Below are 11,736 nucleotides of genomic sequence, written 5' to 3'. Positions count from 1 at the left end.
AGCAACTGATACTATACATCGTGGCTGCTGAAAAGATATAAAACACCTCACCTCTTTTAGGTGCTTTTAAAATGGGCGCTCTTGCTAGCTCTTGCTTCACATCCTCGAATGCTACCTTACAAGGGTCACCCCATACAAACGAACAGCTAAAGGACAATAAATTTGTAAGCGGCAACGTTCTTTCTGCCAAGGCATTTATGAATCTACGATAGTAACCAATCGAAGACAGAAAGCTATGAACCTCCTTCGGAGTGCGTGGTGGACCCATGGCAACTATAGCTTTGACCTTCTCGGGGTCTGTCGCAATTCCTACCGAACTGACCACATGACCGAGCAATAGCCCATAAGGTACTCCAAAAACACACTTCCGTGGGTTTAAGGCGATGCAGAATTGTCTACAGCGCTCAAAGCATTTTCTTAGAATGCTCAACTGCCTTTCTCTCATGGTGGCAGCCCCTAAGTCATCAATAAACACCTTCAACTCTTCAGGGGATATGTCACTGAATGTCTTATCTGCTGTTCGTTGCCACGAACCAGGCACATTGCATAAACCAAAGGCCATCACATGGTACGCAAAAGTACCAAATACAGTGATAAAAGTTGTCTTCAACTTATCCTCTTCTGCAATTGCCATCTGGTTATATCCTGCAAAGCAATCCATAAACGAATATATCTCCCTACCCGCCAATTGATCCAAAATCTGGTCAATAAATGGCAACGGGTAGTAGTCCTTAACTATCTGCTTATTCAGCTCCCTAAAGTCTACACATAATCGGATTTGATTATTATTCTTCTTTCTTATCACAACCGGTGAACACCATTCCGTGTGTTGCACAGGAAAAATCAAACCCGCTTTTCGAAGCTTCTGTAGCTCTTCAAACAGGTCGTCCCTCAATTCGAAAGGCATACGCCTCACTTTCTGCCGTACATGACGACTGCCCTCTTTCAACGGAATTGTATGAACAGCAAGGCTAGGAGGGATGCCTCTCAACTCATCATAACTCCAGGCAAAGATATCACGGAATTCCTGGATCAAGGCCACATAGTCCTCCCTTTCTGCTGTGCTGAGCATAGAACCTAATTTGATTGGCCGCGAATCATCAAGCGTACCAAGGTCTAGCTCAATAACATCTGCATCTCTTATACGATCTTGGCCCTCTATCGGCTCATTCAAAGTGATCTGATAGATGTCCTCCGTGGTGGATCCCTCTTTGGACTCATCACTCGATGATGTCTCACTGCCAGATAAATCTTCTAATGTCTCCAATTCTGTAGAAGATAAAGAAGCTCTCTCACTCTGCAGGGACTCAGGATAAGCATCAACTACCACATGCTGGGCACCTCTGCCGAATATCAGTCGACCGGCGGGTATATCTACTTGGCAGTCCGCTTGCAAGATCCAAGGTCGTCCGAGTAATACTTGGTAACTTGGCCGCCCTGCAAAACGAATCACCCTAAAGTCCAACATGCATTCTACATTTGGAACAGTAACATGGACCTTAGTAATGCAGCCTTCTGGCTGTCTCAAACTATCATCTACCATTCTGAGAATTGTGGAGGTATCTTTCTGGATCGCAAGACCCAACCTTTCCATCAGTTCAGAACTCATAATGTTAACAGATGATCCCGTGTCGACAATGGCATAATCTACTAATATCCCATCGACATAGGCTGCAACCCTTGGGCAATGCTTCTCAGCATGCTCGAACCAGTCATCACCAACTCGCGCAATACCCAAAGGTTCTACGATATACCCGGTATGTAGGATCTTTCTAAATTCCTTGCGTACTCCTGGGGAAAGCTTAATAAGCTATAAAAGATTCACATCCGGCTTGACTTCACAGAGAGAGCTCGCCAAATCGAATTCATGATAGTTCGATAGAGCTCGCTTTTCACGCCAAACCATTCGCTCTTTAGGTCGCTGAACCGGCTTTATTGCCTCTTTCTTAACTTTCACCTTCTTCTTTGGTAGCTCCTTATCGGCTTTACTTTCTACGGGCTTCAAAGGTCCCCCTTCCATGGAAGGGTCCAAAACTTGCGTTCCTTTGTCGCCTTGTTTAGGGTTTCCATCGACAGGCTTATCCTTGTCGGCTTCTCTACCCTTTTGACCTCTTGTAAGGACAGCTCGCAGATTAGAGGTTTCAGCATCATTAACGCGTACAGCCTCAATCAAACTAACCCCACTACCACTAGGTAGCTCCTCCACTGTAGTCTTTGGTCGTTGAAGTATTTGTTTAGGCCCGTCCTCTCGCTGGGAATCATTTCCTTGGGCACGATGATTAACAGGCCCTGATCGTCGACTTCCTCGCTGGAGGGAACTGATCTTACTCCAGCAAGTGGCTGCTAAATGGCCGGATTTTCCACAGATGTCACACTTAACATTCGGGCAATTCCTTGGATAGTGCTGCCCACCACACCATTTGCAACTAAACCTCGAAGGTGCACCCTCCTCTGGGTATCTACTTCCTATCAAATTTTGTTGTTTTTTAAGGAAGTTAACATCAACGGCTATTTGTCGATACTGCTCCGTAATCATGTCCGTATAATGCTTCATCATGTCCTTAACCTCGCCAAGAACATTGGAAGAACTCGACTCATAGCCTTGGTCATTACCATGTCGTTCAATCGGCCTAACAATTCGATTAGGCACAGGTTGTTGAGCCACAGGCATGGTATTAGAATTAACCGCCTGGCCTCCACCATTTGGAGCCATTTGACTGCCCGTAGGCATCGACATGCTAGGGGGAGCTGGTAATAAAGGGACATTCTGCATCATGTTCCCTCTCCCATTAGGGTTAGCCATTGCTATCCCTTGGCCACTACTGCCATTGGCCATTGCCAGATTATTTCCCAATACTAAACCCATGTTTGAATTGCCTCGAGAAGCACAGGCTGCTTGTAGTCAGGATTCCACCTCTTGTGCTCGTGTAATGGCAATATCTATATCCCCCAAGGGGACACTACTCAACTGCAATTGGATATTAAAGTCCAAACCATGAAGGAAATATTGCAATTGGGCAGTTGCGGGGATAGGAATAGAGGTGTCCAACTTACGGAAAACCTCTTTTATCTTCTTCGCATAAGCACGAATATCCTCGTGTGGATCTTGGCGGGTCACGTTGAGTACACGCAACCAATATTGCCCACCCCTTTCAGGGGCAAACTCCCTTCGAAAAGCTCCATAAAATGCATCAATGTTCAATATGGTTCCGGCTTCTAAACCATGATACCATATAGCGGCTCTTCCTTTGAGAGTCATGTTGAAGAACATCATTAAATGTCCTTCTTGAATGCGACAGTTAAACATCAGCTTTTGAAACTCCCTAATGTGGAGTTCCACATCTTCCTCAACTAACCCATTAAAAATGGGTAGCGGGTAACCTAGAGCCGGAAAATCCGTCGTTCCTGCTGGAATTGCAATAGGCTGCACCATGACAAGGATTGGATTTGCACTAGGAATAGGGGACGGTGGGGTTACACCTCCCGTACTTGACGTGGACTGGCTTATAGAAGGAAGGGGAGCACTAGAGCTTCCACCTTCTCCTAACTTATTGCTTGTGGCCCTAAGACCACTAGATCCACTCCCTCGTAAGGGTTCAACGCCGCTACGCTTAGAGAATATCTCCTAAAAATTTCAGCACGTCGCCTAGCTCTTTCGTCTCTTTCTTGCTTTTGAATTTCTGCTAGACGATGCTTATCAATAAATAACGGATCAATCTCAGTATCCTTTGGCATAAACTGCTAGTTGGTCCCTAAACAACCAGGATTCGAGAACCGCCACTTTTAAGCGGCTCCTGGCAGACGCACCACTGATGGACCTAAAAACGGGCCGGCGCTGGCTCATGCACTAGCCGGGCCTCGTCACTACGCACAAGACAACCCCTCGGCCTCGCGGCCAGGAGCGTCTATCGAAATCTCTGCCTTCCTACACATTGCGTTTGTATACGTTGTAGTCCAACTGATCCTAACCCAATATTACTCCTCAGAGGGAGTCCCTTTCACATAGCCAAATAGGCTCGAGTCACATACACATGGGGTTCCTCCTATGGCTGAATGCCGTCAACCCTCTGCGACTCTCCTACACCTTGGGGATTGGCCCCTCAGTGCGTCGCTCAACAAATAGACATTTCGCACAAACGTCGCTTAGGGTACCAAATAAACGTGTCCAGGCATGTACCATTGTCCTTACTTGATTTCCCCTTTAGGATCCCACGACTAGCCTATAGCATGGGTATCTCACTGCCTCTCAACGTAGGTCATGTCCTCATAAACCAATTGCAATGCATGTCCAGGAGCTGATCACACTGATACTTTTAAAATCTTTTTCATGCTCCATGCAGTTGGTGGATGCCTAGTGCTCAAACATTTAGCAAAACACTATCGTGCACAAGTGCAAAAACATCCCTTTCATGGTTTCTTTCTAACGATTGTATGCTTCGTTGCATGGCATTTTACGGCTTTTTCCATTATTTTTTCATATCAAAAGCGGACAAAACCGAACTAAAACACGGAAGCAAGGCTGATCTGAAGCAAATCTTCATGCCTCAGCCTCATTATACATTCACGGACATTACTCATAATTTTCCTAATTTTCCGAAGCCCAAAATATAATTTTCCCCTATTTTAAGGGGTTTTTTCCACCATTTTCTTGCAATTTTCCCCATTTTCTCCCATTTTTCAATTGCTGAAAATTAAGTTCAGTTTATGGGCTGTGGCCCTTAGTTCATTTCAGTAGAAAAAGAATTTTAGTAGGTGTGGATTAATTTATTGCATCATTTTTAGCCCAAAAAACCCTATTTTCCTTCATTTTTATGGTTTTTCGTGTCTTGGTTTTCTATTTTCTGCTATCCCACACATGTTTTTTTGATTTTTAAATGATGAACAGCCAGAAAACAACTCAAAGCACGACATACTCAAAACTCAATCCATATGAACACATTTTTATCAACCAAATTTGCACCAAAAGGCCATTTTCTTTGTAAAAACAATTATTACCGTGTCTTGCGGGTTTTTCCATTAAATTTGGCACGTCCCACGACTGATTTCCAGCCATGAATTCTACTTGGAATCAGCAATCTACAATGATTTGGCATTGCCCTTGAGTCTCGTCAAGAATCGGCATCCATCCGGCCATCCATTTCCATTCTACTCTTCCACGCACGAACGGGGATTAAGAGGAGAGAGAAGGAGGAGAGAGAAAGACTGATTTTCTCTCTCTCTCCATAGTCCATCATTGCGGGAGCGGAGACCGGCGATACGGAGCGTAGGATAGATGTAAAAGCCTGGCATAATAATCTTAATGGCTTGCTTGTCAAGCCTCATCATGATTGGGGGGGGGCGCGTTTTTTTCGGCGGCTGAAAACAACCGCCGGCCCCCCCCCCCCCCCCCCTCCCCCCACCCTACATCACATTTTTTGAAAGGGGGGGTGTCAAAGGTCACCCCCTCTCTTACACCTTTTGGAATTTCAAATTTGGGCCCCCTTTTGGGCACCCCGGCCGGTTTCGAGCCATCTTCCGCGTACGGACTCCGATCGTCAGTCTGAAAATTTCTATGAGCTCGTCTCGACATCTCGCACTGACTGGCAGCTCCACTGACTGGCATAGGTGCATGGAAAAATTATGAAAATTCTCGGAGTGTCGTACGGGCGCCCGTCAAGCACTTAACACTTAAAATCATCCTAGGTCGAGCTGCCGCCTTCGTGTTTGAGCATTTTTCCCCGCATTTCCACATTTTTCTCCTATTTTTAGGCACGTTCCGGGGCCTAAAATCCATCCTTCACGGTCTGCACTCAACTTCTTACAATGTGTGGCCTATAGTCCTTGTTAACTACAATATCCCTCCATGGCTTTCTACGAAGAAAGGACATCTCATCCTTAGCTTACTTGTCCCCGGCCGCTACAAAGTCAAAAATATGGACGTGTATCTTCGTCCATTAGTCGATGAGCTTAAGATTTTGTGGGAGGAGGGGGTCATCATGCAAGATATGAGCAAGTGCGATGGTCGACGGTCCGCCAATATTCCAGCCATTCTCATGTGGATGATGCATGACTTTCCGAGATTTGGAGAGTGCTCAAGTAAATAGGCTTCTGTTCTCGTTGGCAATATCTATATTTTATCTCGTTCAAGATTGTATTCACTGAATAGAGGTGTTGGAATAGGTCTAGTTATCTTAGGTTATCATGCATGTCCATTGTGCGGGCCATAGTTAGACTCCCAAAGGTCACGAACCATGAAGAAGATGGTATATCAAGGACACGTCACTTTCTTGCTAGAGGGTCATGAACTCAAGGAAGGTTTTCTTGGACATCTCCAACACACATATGAATGCCGCAAGCTGATACGAGCTGAAAATGGTCCATGCGGAGACACATCCAAACAGAATGTGACGGTTCTCAGTTTTCTACGAGTTGCCATATTGGACCCACTTACAGATCAACCTTTTGTTGGATCCCATGCATATTTTCAAGAATGTGGACAACTTGCTATGGGACCACGTCACAGGAAAGAGAGACACTATAGGGGCACGAATGGATTTGGAGGTAGGCAAGATGGAGGCGCTTTGGTCGTAGTCGAGTGCTAATTGTCACATACAGCTACTTCACGCTCCTTGGGTTTTGTCCACTAAAGAATAGCGCATTGTGAAGCAAATCGTCAAGTCTATTTGCACTCTGACGGGTATGATATGTTCTCTCAGGTTTGCATTTTCTAAAGATGACCAATTATCAGGGCTAAAATCCCATGATTGACATAAGATATGTCAGGTTTGTACTACGAATGGATTGTAATTGGTGTGCGCATTTTGCTATTTGGAGTGTAACCATTGTTTATAATGCTTTCTCATTTGTGACAGTTTGTACTACCGATCGCGATCACAGGATGTCTTACTCCAGAAATACGCAGGGCCATTTACATGTTGTTGACTTTAGTGCAATGGATCTCACAGAAGGAGTTAAGACATCCTCTATTGAATCTGCAAGGCGGGGAGCAATGGAGAACTTTGAGAAATACCTGCCTACCAGCATGCTCACGATACAAATCCACCTTCTTGTGCATCTTGTAGATAAAGTGGAGATTGCTAGACATGTCCATATGCAATGGATGTTCTTCTTAGCGTGCTTCGTGAAAACCCTAAAAGGCTTTGTGCGACAACGAGCTTGGCTAGAAGGTAGCATGGCTGAAGGTTGATTGGTGTCTGAGGCGCTAGTGCATATTTCACAATGGGTACCAACAATGGATCCATACAACAAAATGCTATGGTCACTGAAGGACGATGATAAACTGACTGGAGATGTGGTGGTTGGAAATGGGGTAGAAAAAAGAATGGATGCTACAATGGAGGAGAAGGTGAATCGCTTTTGTATGTTGCACCATGCCTCTATGGAGACGTGGCTCGCCAGGTATCAGATCGCTAGGCAAGATCGAGGGGAAGCGCGATCTGAATTCCGACATAGTACGCGCCATCGACCGATTCGATATCCTGAGGCCATGGAGGAGATGTTGCGGTTCATGTCAACGCGATAGTTGCATGGAGCTTTGACCGCAACGTCTTGCAAAGGGGCGGAGGTCTGAATTGAAGAGTGGAAATTCTTGAGGGGATGTAGTCCAAAGGTGATGACATGTTTAGGATTTGTCGTATCTATATTTTATATGTGATAACTAATTTGAGTGTTTCACTGTACAGTACAAAATATATAGTGTAGCATGGTCGCACGGACGGCATTTTTGAGTGGAGTGTATTGACAAAATGTGCTCCACAATGGACTGTGGTATCATGGCAAGGTTCGAGCAAGAGAGCCGATGACGAGCAACGGATCCAAACACGGTTATAGATGAGATGGAGTATTTTGGGAACTTGCAAAGTATTGTTACAGTGGATTACCATAGCTTCTCCATGATACTATTCGATGTGTAGTGGTTCAAAGTGGTACTTGAAGGAGCTGGAGCAACAATTCGACGAGGTCCATTTGGATTTCTTGAAATAGATTCCAAAAAAAAATTGGACGGATTTGCGCGACACCTTTGTGTTGCTGGCCCATTGTGAACATGTGCATGAACTCATTTGTTTATTAATTGTATTATGACATGGTACATATCACAATAGTTTAATCTCTCTTATACGTGTTTGTAAACATGTAATCTTCTTTTCAAACCCCCGACAACCTTGATGGTGGTATGTTATACATTTAGCTCCCCGAAGTGTGAGAGTATATGATCAAAGCGATGTTCCGAGCATAGATGAGGACAATATGCAAATAGAGGGATCGATATTGCAAGGGGTGGAGGCCACCGAAAGCTTGGAGCATGTAGAGGAGCCAAAATCGGCTAACAATGATGGAAATATAGGAATCCAAGAATTCTTTGAGAATGAGGTGGACTCATCCTTTTGTGGTGACATGTCTATCAACCTTCCAATGTATGCGGAGTTGTGTCAGGAGATTGACATGGAACCATAGGATACTTCATACTTAGAGCATCCACTTACTCAATTCATTGAATAATCATTTATAAGATACATAAGATATGTATTTTAAGTTAGATCATATTTTTAGGATTTATATTATCGTGTTTTGTATGATTTAAATTGATTATGCTAACATCATTTTTTGTATGTGCAAGTGACCCTTTTGGATACTTAGATCATCAAGATGAGTCGATGGATGAGCGATGAGGAGTTACAAGATATCTTCACACACATGTCTTCAGATCAGATGGAGAGATTCAGAGACATGGAGGACTAGGAGCTATCTCGAACATTGTCAAGCTACTCTATTAGATCTACTTCGGTGCGATCAGATGCTTCAACTTCGAGCAGACGAGATCGACACTCCAGACTTGGGCCAGAGGGAGGGAGTGCTTCAAGGTCAGGGGGATGCTGTAGAGATACAGAGGTAGTGAGCCCGCAGTCGGCATGGGATACATGTGCTACTCCTCGTTGTCGTGGTGGTTCCAAGGAGCATGGCTCAGGTGGTTGCTATGGAGGCATGGCCACGGTGTCTCCATCTCGTCGTTCTGCTGGAGTTGCATCATCTTCATGATTTGTCATACCTCCGGGGATGTCTACTCCAGTTACTTCAGCTTTTGCTCAGCCGTCTGTAGGTGGCACCCCTATGGATGCTACACAGATAGATACTACCCCCGTCGGTACACTGGATGTACAGGGGTCTCCTGGATATGCCCAGGAGTGTGGTCACATGTAGAAGAGGACCCATCTTAGGTATACCCTAGAGGGATATGCCTATCTTGTCGATGATAAGTCACGAGCCATCATCATGAATGATGAGGGGAGGAGGGTGATGGCTCACATGAGAGAGTTGTGCCAACAAGTTTTTTAGCACAACATCTTAGATCATTGGAAAAACATACTGAATGGGAGCAAGGAATACATAGTAGAATCCTTGCATGAGGAGTTTTCGGTTCCAGCCATAGCAGATAGATTTTCTATAGGCTGGATGATGGACTGCATGCGTGCATATATGTCACACAGATGATCAAACGCACACAAGGCACTTAAGAGTGGGGAAGCCCGCGTGGCTAGACGTGGAAGACTGGTGCCAACTAAGGGAGGAGGCTACAAATTCTCCAGGACGTTGGAGTCAGTAGTGCGAGGTGGTGAGGGCACGACTAGAGGCTAGAGTGGTCCATCATCTTGGGAGTGGCAGCCACAGGACATATCTGGAGGACTTTGTAAGTTTTTCTTTTGTTTTGCTTGCTTATTTTTTTGCAATATCCTTTGTACTGACAATCATGTTTCTAACAATTAGTATTTTGTTTTCTTTGCACCACTCCATTACAAATCGCGATCTGACCGGCCTTGAGACTCGATATGAAGAGAGGCACTGTCTCACTACATTGATCGACTGATTGTATAGACGCAACGGCCCTGTAAGTCACTCATCTTTCTTGTCTGTAGTTACCATGTTCAATTAGAATGCATTATTGTATGGTGGACTGATGTGTAGTTGTTTCTTTTTTTTGTAGAGTCCATTCGATGCTCCTTTGCAGTGGGACGTTCGGATGGCGAGGACGTATAGCTCGCCCTTGGATCCCTGGAGCTCACACACCCTTTTTTTTGTCACCTGATCTGTGTAGACATTTTCTATGTAGTAGTGATATCTTGCCATGATTGTACCAGTCGCTTTCATTATGCGATCATGTATTTATTTCACGTATTAGTATTATGATTTAAGTACACTTTGTTTTTGTTTACACGAGCATTGTATACAGTGCAGAAACTATTTTGTATGGCCCAAATAAAGCACATAGTGCTATATCTGCCCTGCCACAAAGTTTTTTTTTCCCTGTTACCGTTGCTATTAGTGTCACAAAATTACATGCATGCGTCGTTATTGGCGTCGTTATTAGCATCGCAGAGCGTCGTTATCAGGGTCGTTATTTGCATCGGTATCAGTATCACAAATGCGACACTGGCCGATGCAAATAGCGACACTGATATCAACGCTAATACTGACTATTCTATGGTGTCACCAATAACGACGCTTTTTGCAACGACGGGGGAAAATTTTGTTATTTACATTTTCGTCACTTTTAACGTCGATATAAGGCCTATATCTTGTAGTGTGTGGGATGGGGTAATGGTTCTTCACTGTGATTTTTTTCAAGTCTCTATAGTTGATGCACATGCGGAAAGAGCCATCTTTATTCTTGACTAACAAGATAGGGGATGCATAAGGGGAAGAACTCAGTTCAATGATACCCATCTCTAACACCTCGTTGACTTGCTTTGCAACCTCTTCACATTCACACTTGGAGAGTTTGTAAGGTGGCTTGTTTACTGGCTTGGAATGAGGCTCTAAATCAGGTGGATGGTCCACTTGTCTCTTAGGGGGAAGGGTTGTAGGCATCTCAAATAGATCACTATACTCCTCAAGTAGGGCCTACAAGCCAGAATAATTAGATACTTCAATGGAAAAACTTGAATTATCTTTATTCAATTGCAAGAAAAAGATTTGTGAGCATTTCTTAAACTCCCATTTGAGTTGCTTTGCTGTAATGAGCTGAAAATTAGCATGATCTTGAACTCCCTCTAGGTAGATGAGCTATCCATGCATCATAAACTCCATGTAGAGCTAAGAGAAGTCCATAGCAATTTTCCCCAATTGTTTCAGCTAATCACAACCCAAGACAACATCAATGGGACCCATATCTAGGGAAATTAGATCAATCAATGCCACATAATTTTCATCCAAGCATAAGGGGATTGCAAGACATACATGTGTGTTAACTTCTTCTCTATTTGCTACTTGGACTTTCAAGGGGTGATGTAATTCCATAGGGGTGCACTTCAACCGGTCAATGGTTGATTTATTAATAAAATTGTGAGTATTACCACTATCCAAAAGGATGAAGACATGCTTCCATGGATACTACCTTGAATGTGCAGGGTGCTAGGGCTTTGAGAGCCCATTCAAGTGTCCAAGGAGATGGAGCAAAGGGAAGTGGTAGGCGGGTGGGATGTCAAATCAAGTATCTGTGATGGACAGCCACCTGGGTCAAAAGGAAACCCATCCTCCAAGTCATAGAACTGCTTGTGATCCACATCATCAACATGGTTAGTGGGTAGGTCATCCTCATCATTGTGCCAATCCTCCATGACATACATGCTATGGGCCTTGACCTTAGCTATCTTGTAAGGGAACTTGGAGGCATGGTCAACATTGTATTTATCCCCACATTAAAAGCATAGACATTTTTTCTTCCGTTCCTTCACAATATCC

Source organism: Lygodium microphyllum, chromosome 12 (genome assembly GCF_053477565.2).
Source record: "Lygodium microphyllum isolate KBCC chromosome 12, Lygodium_microphyllum_v1.1.10, whole genome shotgun sequence".
Lineage (NCBI taxonomy): Eukaryota > Viridiplantae > Streptophyta > Polypodiopsida > Schizaeales > Lygodiaceae > Lygodium > Lygodium microphyllum.
Note: the sequence above shows the minus strand (reverse complement) of the source record.